This window comes from Hipposideros armiger, unplaced genomic scaffold (assembly GCF_001890085.2).
Source record: "Hipposideros armiger isolate ML-2016 unplaced genomic scaffold, ASM189008v1 scaffold_107, whole genome shotgun sequence".
NCBI classification, from domain to species: domain Eukaryota; kingdom Metazoa; phylum Chordata; class Mammalia; order Chiroptera; family Hipposideridae; genus Hipposideros; species Hipposideros armiger.
The window spans coordinates 4,000,439-4,013,381 of NW_017731457.1; the positions used below are offsets into that span (position 1 = coordinate 4,000,439).

The 12,943-nt window shown below is 40.1% G+C and overlaps 1 pseudogene; it reads left to right on the top strand.

Moving 5' to 3' along the window:
• Positions 1–5,926: 5,926 nt before the first annotated feature.
• On the top strand, positions 5,927–6,462 carry LOC109385006 (10 kDa heat shock protein, mitochondrial pseudogene; annotated as a pseudogene).
• The last annotated feature ends 6,481 nt before the right edge of the window (positions 6,463–12,943 follow it).

The window sequence follows — 12,943 nt, forward strand, 5'->3', positions numbered from 1 at the left end:
CTCCAGGTGGAGCTGTTGTTCAGCATCTTAGCTGTGGAGGGCAGTGTCACTGGCCCTCATATGTGGGATCCGAACCGGGCCCTCTGGCATCCCAAGCCAGTTCTTAACCATTGCGCCACTTGGCCAGACCTCAGCCATTCTCTTTCAAAGGACGAGAAAGTTTCTTAGAATGAAAGATTTGGGGAGAAAATTTAAGAATAAGAGTGCCTTTGGGCAAATATATAAAATGAAGGGTGTGACAGACTTCTGGTTACTTACATTGCTTTTTTCTTAAGGAACCCAATTTTTTTGCTACAATGTGCCCATTAAATGTACCCATTAAAAGTACCCTCTGCCCTATTCGAGAAAAGCATCCAAGGAGCTGGTTTTGGAAATGAGGATTTATTGAAGACACTTTTTTTGAATACACTAATCATCTAACTTTCCCCAGGCTGCTGTTCGACATTAGATCCTGAATTTTCCAGCCCTGCTCCCCTCAGACTGGCCAGCTCCCACTAGCCAGATTGGCACGTTGCTAGTTTCTCCTGACAGGGATTTTGTACAACTGGTTTTGTATACTGACAAAAGATTTAGTGTTTGAAAGTCAGCAACCAAAGACCTCAGTTCATGTCTTAACTCCCTGGTTGTGACACCTAAAAATGTGTCTATCTACCACCCCCTAGATTCTCAATTCAATATACTCTGCAATGGCTAGGAAACAAAATAAAAGTGAAAGCTACTTAAAATAAATAAAATACCCTCTTTAGGGCGGCTGATTGACTCAGTTGGTTAAAGCGTGTGCTCTGAACAATAAGATTGCTGGTTCGAGTCCCACATGGGCCAGTGAGCTGCGCTCTCCACAATGAGATTGAAGGACAACGACTTGACTTGAAGCTGCTCAGTCCTGGAAAAAACACACTGTTACCCAATAAAAATTTTTTTAAAAAATGCCCTCTGTAGTGACTGTGAGGGGAACATGTGAGGAGTTGTGAGGAGGCTGTTCCCATGTTTGTTTCTTGATAGGGTCGCTGGCCAGATGAATGTGTTCACTTTGTGGAAATTTGTAAGTGGTGTACTTATGATTTATGCACTTTATATGATGAAATGTTAAATCACTTCTCGGGCTGGCCGAGTGGCTCAGTTGGTTAAGAGCTCGCTCAAGAGTTTGAGCTCTGAGCAGCAGCGGTTCGATTCCCAGCCCGAGCTGAGCAGCCGCTAAGCTGCCAACAGGTGGCAGGATGGTTCAGCTTAAAAAAAAAAATCACTTCTCCATCCTGCCATGCAGCCATGGGACAGTTCAGTGCTGGAAAATGAGATAAAAGCAGAATTGGGCTTTCTAGCAAATTTGTGGACTCTGGAGTAGGAACCTTTTTCCTTTTTCCTGCTTGTACCCCTTCTTCCTGCAGATCCTGGATGTGATGCCTGAAGGTGCAGCCATCCTGGGAGCACGTGGAGGAGGGCCACATTCAAAAGACGGCGCAGTAAGCCTAAGGAAGGTAGGTACCCAGACCCTGGTGGCCTTGAACTTCTCACCTCTGGAATTTTCACTATTTTTAGTCTAGTGGGTGAGAAATGATTTACATTTTATTGTGAGGTTAGGCATCTCTCCCTATGTTTATTGCTTCACTGCTTCATTGCTTTATTTGATTTTTTGTTTGTCTTCCCCCTTCTCCCTTCACAAAACTTCTGTATTCATTGAAGATATTAGTCCTTTGTGGGTCAAATATGTTGCAGATAGCCTTCCAAATTGTCATTTCTCTTTTGAGTTTGTGTGTGTATTTTATTTTTATTTATTTCTTTTTTGGTAATAAGTGCTAACTTCTCTGTGGTTTATTTATTTTGGTGAATATGTTTTTTTAAAACAAACAGAGGTTACTACATGTTTTATTTTGTGGCTTCTGAGTTTTGTATAATATACTTTCCCCATTCCAGAATTGTTAAAATGTTAATCCTTTTTAACAGCACTTTCATAGTTTCATTGTTTTCATGTTAAAATCTTTGATCCAAGTGGAATTTAATATGATGTAAGGAAAGAAGTAAAGACCCAGCCTCCCCTCTCCTATCACCTCTTACCACTATCTAGTGAATAACTCTCTTTTTCCAGCTATTTTAATATGCTACCTTGACCATGTGTTAAATTCCCACTTTTGAATTTGGGTCTTCTTCTTGAATCTTTGAATTTTTCCCAAATTTGAATTTGGGTCTTCTTCTTGAATCTCTATTTCATTTTTCTGTCCTTCTCCAGCAAGTACATAATTACTTTAACAATTTTTCTTTATAAGTTGTTTTAATATCTGATAAGGTTACTCCCCTCATTACTCTTCTTTTTCAAAAGGCTCATAGTGCATAAGTTGGAGTTGGTAAGAGTCACTCAGAGATCGAACAATGTCCTCAGGAGGTGTTAGGTTAATGTGATCAGTTGTATATACGAGTATGACCAAGACATTCAATAAAATGAAAAAGGATGAAAGAAGAATAATGTAACATCATCACAAAACATTATGTTTATCATGATGTCAGGGACTGCACAAAGTCTCCTTAATATAGATTTCATTTTAACAATATATTTTAAGTAGTCATCCTTTCTACAATGTATTCCTGGAACCATTTTGTAAAAAAAAAGACATTTTCTCTTAATAATTACTCATATCCAGAAACTCAGCATGAAACAAGTTATAGGTCTACTAAATATGTCATAAAGGCAAAAACATAAAACTTCTGATGATCTTTAGTAATATAAAAGGGTAACATTATGCTTTAAGTCCTATTACACAGACATATGTATACTCAAGATGATTATTTTATAGGCCTCAATGTCCTGTGAAATCTACACAGAGCACAAACCATTCTGCCATTCTTTCTAATATGAAAATAGCCCTGGCTATGATAAGAAGACAAACACAGCATTAACAATTGTGCTTCCCTGGGCCAGCCGAGGGGCTCATTGGTTAAGAGTTGGCTTGGGAGTGCAAGCTCTGAACAGCAGGGCTGGCGGTTCAGATCCCACATGGTCCAGTGACACTGCGCCCTCTACAGCTAAGATGGTGAACAACAGCTCAACCTACAGCTGGTCTGCCGTGAGTCCCCTGCGATGCTGTAGGTTGCAGTGGAGCTGTAGTGGGCTGCTGGTAAGCTACTGTGAGTGGCCGGCAGCCAGCCTGAGCTGCCATGAGCCACTGTGAGCAACCGTTCAAGGGCCGGTGACCGATCTGCCTCAGCAAGGAAGAGCGCAATGATAATACCAACATGGGCTAGTGAAGCGACGTCCTCCACAACTAGACTGAAGAACAAAAGGACAGCAAATTGTCTGTTCCCCTTCCTCAATTCCCCAACGCTGTTCCCTCCCCCAATAAAATTTTTTTTAATTGTGCTTCCCTTTTAAGAATTTAGGAGAGTCATGAGGATATTATGTGTAAGATACAAGTCTCTTTTTAAAATAAGCTTTACAAAAAAATCTGAAAGGACTTTATTTCTTCTGATAAATTTCCTTGAAGCATACAGAAGCATTCAGGATAATTTCATTGATCTTATAGCTGCATATGATTTTAGGTTTTTCCTAAAAATGACTATTATGGTATCTAAAGGCCTTATTAGGACATTAGTTTTAAGTGCATGAAAGTATTAAGAGAATTATTCTCTCAAATCATGTCTTTTTAGCCATCTTTGCTGTATAAATGTTTCATATTGGTGTAATGAGCATTAAAATGAAATGTTTGGAAAAATATGGACCCAGTAAAAATGAATGCCTCCAATAATTCAAAATTTGTAAGAGGAAAACCTGTTTTCTGATATAAGTATAAAAAAAATTATTGTGACTGTGTATAGTGACTTCCAAAGACTACAGTATGAAGGTAGGGGTGGGGTGGGGTGGGGTGGGGGAGAGGAATTAGACAGTGGAGAAGCCTGAAAAACACAGCCTCAGCCAGGTGATAAAGGTCAACATCGACATGATTAGATATATTGATAATATGTAGCCTTGATATAATATGATGACAAAGGCACTTTACCTCTGTGGTCTTTGTCCCCAAAACCCATAACCCCAGTCTAATCATAAGGAAAAAATCAGACAAATCCCAGTTGAGGGACCTTCTACAAAAGATCTGACTCCTTAACATTGTCAATGTCATCAAAAACAAGGAAAATCTGAGAAACTGTCACATCCAAGAAGAGCCTGAGAAGACATGACAACAAAATGTAATGTATTCTGGATGGGACCTTAGAACAGAAAATAACATTAGGTAAGAACTAAGGAAATTTAGGTAAAGCATGAACTTTATTGAATAACATATTAATATTGTGACATATGTACCATAAAATGTTAAGGGGAAACTAGGTATAGAGTATATGGGAATTTTCTGTACTATCTTTGCAACTTTTCAGTAAACCTAAAACTATTTCAAGATAAAATTTTATTTAAAAATAAGCTAAAAAATATAAAAGTATTAGAAGAAGCTGATGATGGTTACAGACAAGATGGCATAGACACAGTTACCTCTATTCCTCCCACTAAGTACAGCTAAAACCCTGTACAACACAAATAAAAGAAGACTCTGAAAGACAGAGAGAAGAAGGGGAACTATCTAGGGACATTGGGACGCAAGGATATGACACAGTAGTGAGTTCCTTGGATTTTCGCAAATTTCTGTATATCCTGGACTCGCAGAGAGGAAGCCTGCAACCCAGAAAGGCCAATATCTGCAGACCCCAAAAAAGCCCCAGTAAAAACCTGCTCTCTATAGCCAAAGGACCAGGCAAGGGGCAGCCTATTAGGACAAACTTCTGACAATGTCTGCCCTACTGCAGACAAATACCATGGAAAAAAAACACATCTCACCTCCCTTCCCCACCCCAGAGTCAGTGGAGATGCAATGTGAGACTAGACTTTGATTGGTACCTTGTAGTGATGTGGCACTCCTCCCCTCCCCACAGCGTCATCACAGAACAATAGGAGAGCCTAGACTTTCATCCCTGCCCTGTGATAATGAGGCAGCATCCACTTTGCCCCACCAGTGTGGTGTCAGCAGAGACCTGCTAAAATACATTTAAATAAGATTCAGAGTCTCATAATACCCCAAATGTCCAAGATACAATAAAAAATCACATATAATACCAAGAATCAGAAAAATCAAAACTGGAATGAGAAAAGACAATCAACAGCCAGCAATACTGAAATGACATAGATGTTGGAATTATCTGAAAGGATTTTAAAGCAGCCATCAAAAAAATGTTCCAGTAAGCAATTATGAACATTTTTGGAACAAATGAAAAAAATAGTCTTAGAAAAGAAGTAAAAGATGTAAGGAGCAATCAAATGGAAATTTTAGAGCTGAAAAATATAATAACCAAACTTTAAAACTCACTGAATAGGTTCAATGAGAGGAAGAAGGTGACAAAGAAACAGTAAATAAAGATTGATCAATAGAAAGTACCCAAACTGAATAACTGAGAAAAAAATGACTGAAAAAACAAACAAACAGAGTCTTGGAGACTTGTGGTAGCATTCATGTCATTGGAGTCCCAGAAGAAGAGAGAAAGTAGGTCTGAAAAAATATTGGAAGAAATAATGGTTGAAATTTCCTCGAAGTTGGCAAAAGGCAGAAACCTACAGATTTAATAAATGCAAAGAAATCCACACTAAGACACATAATCAAGTTTCTGGAAACTAAAGACAAAAAGTCTCAAAAACAGCTATGATGTCTCTTGAAAGAAATAATTCCTTGCCTATAGGTATCAAAATTTATGTGACACAGCTAAAGCAGTCTGACGGGGAAATTCATAGCACTAAATGCATACAGAAAGATCTTAAATCAATTATTGAAGCTACCACAAAAACCAGAAAAAGAAAAGCAAAATAATTCCAAAGTTCACGCGTCCAGAGGAATGGACTGCAGGTCTCTTTGCAACTGCAGCATGAGAGCGCCAAGTATGAACTGCTGCTGCCAGAGTCATGGCAGGACAGACATTTAGAAAGTTTTCTCCCCTCTTTGACCAAGTATTAATAGTTGAAAGGAGTGCTGTGGAAATTGTAACCAAAGGAGGCATTATGCTTCCAGAAAAATCTCAAGGAAAAGTATTGCAAGCAACAGTAGTAGCTGTTGGGTCAGCCTCTAAAGGAAAGGGTGGAGAGATTCAACCAGTTAGCATGAAAGTTGGAGATAAAGTTCTTCTTCTAGACAGCGGTTCTCAACCTGTGGGTCGCGACCCCTTTGGGGGTCGAACGACCCTTTCACAGGGGTCCCCTAAGACCATCGGAAAACAAAAAGATATTTACATTACGATTCATAACAGTAGCAAAATTACAGTTATAAAGTAGCAACAAAAATAATTTTCTGGTTGGGGGTCACCACAACATGAGGAACTGTATTAAGGGGTCGCGGCGTTAGGAAGGTTGAGAACCGCTGTTCTAGAATATGGAGGCACCAAAATGGCAAGGATTATTTCTTATTTAAAGATGGTGACATTCTTGGAAAGTATGGAGACTGAAATAAATCACTATTGAGATAGCATCACGTGAAGCTGCCCATTCCACTGAAGTTGTGAAATCTCATCATGTAAATAGTTTCCATGTCTGTCTTTTGTAATAAACTAATGCTATCCAAAGTAATGACACCCAGTATCTCTTAAATTTTAGTTTCTCTGCAGTGATATGAACATTTCCAAATAAAAATATATACATTTTTAAAAAGAAGAGCAAAATAAGCCACAGAAGGAAGGAAATAATAAAGATAAGAGCCAAAATCAATGAAATGAAAAACATAAAAATGACAGTAATTAAACAAAAAGCTGGTTCTTTGAAAGATAATAAAATTGATCAACCTCTAGCAAGATTGATAAAGATACCAATATCAAGAATAAAAGATTGGACAGCCGTGAACTGGTGGATCTAGGACAAGGAAGCAAGTCTGTCAGGAAGCTTCACTCTTGGTGGAGAGAATGACGTTCCACACCCAATGCTTGGAGCCATGATAATAATGCCTGTGAGGTAGTAGTGGAAAGTCCGTGTTAGGTCTCACCTATCCCTCTTCTAACAATTTCAGAGGAATCAGCCCCATTTCTCCCAGACCCAGGGCCAGTAAAACAATCTCCCCCAATTCTATTGTCCAGAAAACACACAATTGAATATACTCATTCCCACTAGAGCCACCCCACCCCTTAGTTCTGCCCCTCACCTTGGATAGAAGATCCACAAGCCATTTTTGAACAAACTACCTACTTACTTCTACCCCCTGGGAGAAACCCCTGGTTAATTCTTATCACCTCACCAGTGCCAAAGTGCCAAGAAATCAATGCCCAGCATCCCTGGGCACCCAAGTCAAGCTCAGCACAGAGCAGACCATAGTATGGAAGGAAGCAGAATACATCTGTGTGGATAATTTTCCAGCCATTGTCATCCTAGCCAGTCATCACCAGAACCTCCAGAGGTCATTGTGTCATCCGAGTTGTACCAAACCCGGTCATTCCGAAGCACATGTATGAGAATCATAACCACAAAACCCACCAGTAAAAACATAAGCACTATGGAGTTGATGATGGGCAACCAAAAGATTTCCAGTGTTTGGGGAAAGGAACCACCACCGTCATCACCAGGACACCTGTCACTCCAACACTCCACTGAGGTCTCAGACAAGTGCATGCCGAAAGTGTGGGACAGGCTGTAACTTGTCCAGGCTGTGGGGCTTGACATCATACAATGAGATATTGGCAAATATAATTTGATCTCCGTGGAACCCTAAGTGGAAGTCCAAGGGGTCCAGAGCCCTATCTTATGGCAGTGTAGCTGGAAGCTACTCTCCTCCATGTAGCCCACAAAGCCACAGATTTTTAAATCATTCACCACAAATTCAAAGCAGTACAGCCTTGATGGACTGGTACCACTCCTCCACCTACAACGAGCCAGTCAAGAGTCAGACATGGTCTTCTCAGGCTTAGGGTGAGAGCAAGCACTACTTGGCACTACTGACGCTGTGGACTAGATAATTCTTTGTGGAAGGGGTTGTCTTGTGCACAGTAGGGTACTTAGCAGCATCCTGGGCCTCTTTTCACTAAATACCAGGGGCAACCCCCAGTTGTGACAGTAAAAAATGTCTCCAGACAGAGGTGGCCAGTTAGCTCAGATGGTTAGAGCACAACGCTCATAAAACCAAGGTAGCCGATTCGATTCCCACATGGGCCACTGAGCTGCGCCCTCCACAACTAGATTGAAGACAACTACTTGACTTGGAGCTGATGGGTCCTGGAAATACACACTGTTCCCCAACAAAATTTCTTTAAAAAAAAGTGTCTCCAGGGCAGGCCGAGTGGCGCGATGGTTAAGAACTGGCTTGGGATGCCAGAGGGCCCCGGTTCAGATCCCACATACGAGGACGAGTTACACTGCCCTCCATAGCTAAGATGCTGAACAACAGCTCAACCTGGAGCTGGGCTGCCATGAGTCGCCGGCGACGGCGTAGGCTGCAGCCCCTGTGGCAGTGGGTTGCCATGGGCTATCGTGTGTAGCCAGCAGCCAGTGTTAGTAGCCAGCAGCCACAGTGAGCGGCCATCCAGAAGCCGGCAACTGATCTGCCTCGCCCGGGAAGAGCGCAATGATGGTGCCAACTTGGGCCAGTGAAGCAACGTCCTCCACAACTAGACTGAAGAACAAAACGACAGCAACTTGTCTGTTCCCCTTCCCCCAATTCCCCAATAAAAATCTTAAAAAAAAAAAAATTGCATCTCCTACCCCTCTTCATTTAAAAAAAAAAAAGTGTCTCCAGACATTGCCAAATGTTCCATGGGGGACAAAATTGCCCCCTGTTGAGAACCTCTGGGTTAGACCTTAGGAGTCTCCAAAAGAGCAAACATGATTTGACAGGGTTAATACCTAGAGAAAAGAGATAGGCCAAGTGTAAGACTGTCTGGAGTAGACTAAGGAAAAGATCTCTAAGACAGGATTTGCTGAAGAAAAAGCATAACAGGGAAGGTTAGATAGCGAATGAAGGGGCCAGTAAAAAAAAGATCCAAGAGGTAGATATGGAAGGAAACAGATCTACATAGGAGTGATAGCTGGGACCATTACCAACACAGAAGCTTGCAGTCAGGAGCCCTGGGCTCTAATATCAGCACTGCAATTCACTATCCTTGTAGTCTTGAAAAAGCCACTTCTGAGCAAGTAAGTTTCTTTGTCAACTGAATGCAAATAATACCACCTGCTCTGCCTGCTATGTGGGATTGCAGTTAGAATCAAGTCAGATAATTTCCATAAAGGTGCTTTGAAAACAAAACAACAACAAAAGAAGAATAAAATATTGGCTGCCATTACAGTCTGAAGACCTTAAAAGAATAATAAGGGAATACTATAAACAGTTCTACCCACATAAATTCAACAACTTTATGAAATGAACCAATTTCTTGAAAACCACCAACTACCAAAACTCACTCAATATAAAATAATTATAAAAGTCTTGTAACAATTTTAAAAATTGAATTCATAGTTTTTAAAAAAACAACTTCCTGTCTCAGGTCACAGCTAGTTGGGTGAACCACTGGAAGGACTCACAGGACTCCACATAAAATTATACTCAAGATTTGTGACGGCAAGGATACAGTGCAGGAACAGCAGGAAAAAGGTCTTCATGGGCAAGGACGGGAGGGGTGAAATGCACACTTTCTTATCTCTCTTTGGGGGTAGCAGAGACACGTCTTCTCCACATGCAACCTGCAGGGACAGATGTGAGATGTACTTTTCCAGGAAATCCTACTTGAGTGTTGGAGTCCAAAGTTTTTAAAGGGAGCTGGCCACGTACCAGCTGGTCACATACCAGCTGGTGACTAAGCCTGGCCCCAAACCAGGCACCAGGGTGCACATCGTGAATCTTTATGTTTACTTTAATCATGATGACAACCTGGTTTGTCTTGACCCACTGCTTTGGGCATAGAGAATAACATCTAACCTGTTGCTATGTGAATATTCCCGGAGTTTAGTTTTCAGAGTTTGACCAAGGGTCATCGCCATGGATACAGAGATAAGTGAGAAATGAGTGAAACTGACCTGCTATGTTCATGCTTACCTCACACTCTCAAAAAAGAAATCTCTAGACCCAGGTAGTTTCACTAGAGAATTTTACCCGTACTTAAGGAAATACTAACACCAATTATATACAACCTTAAGAAAATAGAAGAGGGAGCACTTCCTACTATATATTATGAGGCCAGTATGACCATGACATCAAAACCAGACAACACTAGAGACCAGTATTCCTCATAAATACAGATGCAAAATCCTCAATAAAATATTAGCCAATTGAATCCAGCACTACATAAAAACAATGTTACACTACAACCAAGTAGGGTCAATTCCAAAAATTCAAGGGTGGTTCCATATTCAAAAATCAACCAGTGTAATCTGCCTTATTAACAGACTAAAGAAGAAAAACAGCACGATCAGGTCAATTGACATAGAAAAACATTTGACAAAATTCAACATCCATACATGATAAAAATTCTTAGCAAACTTGGAATAGAAGGGAACTTCTTCAACCCAATAAAGAGCATCTACAAAAAACCTACAGCTGGGTCGGTCAAGTGGTGCATTGGTTAAGAGTTGGCTTGGGACGCCAGAGGACCCCGGTTCGGATCCCACATATGAGGGCCAGTGACACTGCCCTCTACAGCTAAGATGCTGAACAACAGCTCAACCTGGAGCTGGGCTGCCATGAGTCCCCAGCGACAGCGTCGGCTGCAGCCCCTGCTGCAGTGGGCTGCCATGGGCTACCGTGTGTAGCCAGCAGCCAGCGTGAGCGGCCACCAGCCACAGTGAGCAGCCATCCAGAAGCCAGCGACTGATCTGCCTCTCCCAGGAAGAGCGCAATGATGGTGCCAACTTGGGCCAGTGAAGTAACATCCTCCACAACTAGACTGAAGAACAAAAGGATAGCAACTTGTCTGTTCTCCTTCCCCCAATTCCCCAATAAAAATCTTTTTAAAAAACCCCAAAAAACCTACAGCTAACATTTTACTTAATGGTGAAAGGCTGAGTGCTTTCCCCTAAGACTGACAACAAGGCAAAGATTTCTGCTCTCATCACTCTATTCCGTATAGTACTGGAAGTCCTAATCAGCACAATAAGGAAAGGAAAGGAAATAAAAAGCATAAAGACTGGAAAGGAAGAAGTAAAACTATCCCTATTTTCAGATGACACGATTGTCTACAAACAAACAAACAAAAAACCCTCAAGAATTAAACAATAAAAAAAAATTCCTAGAACTAATAAATGAGTTCAGCAAGGTCTCAGGATATAAGACCAGCATACAAAAATTAATTGTATTTCACATACTAGCAATGAACATGTGGAAACTGCAATTTAAAACATAACATTTACAATCACTCAAAAAATTAAATACTAAGGTATAAATTTAACAGGATTTGTATACTGAAAACTACAATATTCTAATAAAAATATCTAAATAAATGGAAAGACATATCATGCCTCATGTATTGGAAGACTTAACATAGTAAAGTTGTCCATTTTTCCCAAATTAACCTATAGGTTTGATGCAACTCCTATCAAAATCTTAGCAAAAATTTTTGATATTGACAAGCATATTCTGAAATATATATCTGGAAAGGCAACTAAACTAGAATAGCCAAAACAACCTTGAAAAATATTAAAGTGGGAAGTATAACTCTACCTGATTTCAAGGCTTTCTATATAGCTACAGTAATCAAGACAGCATGGCATCAGCAGAGGGAGAGACACAAAACTCATACCCAATCTTAGCCAAAAGGCCAAGAAACGATTATAGCTCAATAGAACAGAATACAAAATTGAGAAATAGATCCAAACAAATATACCCAACTGATTTTTTACAAAGGTGAAAAAGCAATTTGATAGAGGAAAGATAGTCTTTTCACAAATGGTACAGGAGCATTTCGACATCCACAGGCAAAAACAAAAAAGAACCTCAACCTGAACCTCACACCTCATACAAAAATTAATTCAAACTGGATCATAAACTTTATGTAACGTGTAAAACTATAAAACTTTTAGAAGAAAACAGGAGAAAATCTTCAAGACCTAGAACTAGGCTAGCGGCTCTCAACCAAGGGTGATTTTGCCCCCCAGAGGACATTTGTCAATTTCTGGCAACATTTTTTATTTGCATGACTAGGGGTGGAGGCGCTACTGACTTCTAGTGGATACAAGGCCTGGGATGATGACAAACATCCTATAACACACTGGACAGCCCCCCAGAACAGAGAATTATCCATCCAAAATGTCAGTAGTGCCAAGGTTGAGAACTCCATTCTAGGCAAAAAATTCTGAGACGTAACATGATCCATAGAAGAAAAAAATTGGTAAGTTTAACTTCATCAAAATTAAATTTTTGCTCTGCAAAAGGCCCTGTTAAGAGGTTGTAAAAACTAGCTACAGACTAGGACAAAATGTTTGTAAACCACATACCTGACAAAGAATTTGTAGAATATATGTAAGAACTCAGTGGTAAAAAAACAAACAAAACCCCAAATAATCCATTAGAATCCATTAGAAAACCCCAAGAATCCATAACAAAATACATGAACAGGCATTTCACCAGAGGATATAAAGTGCTCAACCTCATAAGTCTTTAGAGGAATGCAAATTAAAGAGGTAGCACTAAACATTTCTTAGAATAGATAAAATGAAAAATATTGATAATAAAAAATACTGGCAAGAATGCAGAGAAATTGGATCTCGTATACACTTTCAATGGGACATTTGCTTTTGCCAAATGTCTGAGACACTATCAAAAACAGAATGACTTTCAGCTAAATTCTCTGCTTGAGTTTTTTTGTACCACCTCTGAGATGCAAATTTACTATTCTTCAGAAAGCCTGGGTTTGGTTTACTATCTCACAGAAATCTTTACCTTTGCACAAAAAGAATATTGTTTTACATCTGGTCTAACCTTACCCTGTGTGTGTGTTTTGGGTGGTTGTGTGTGGTGGG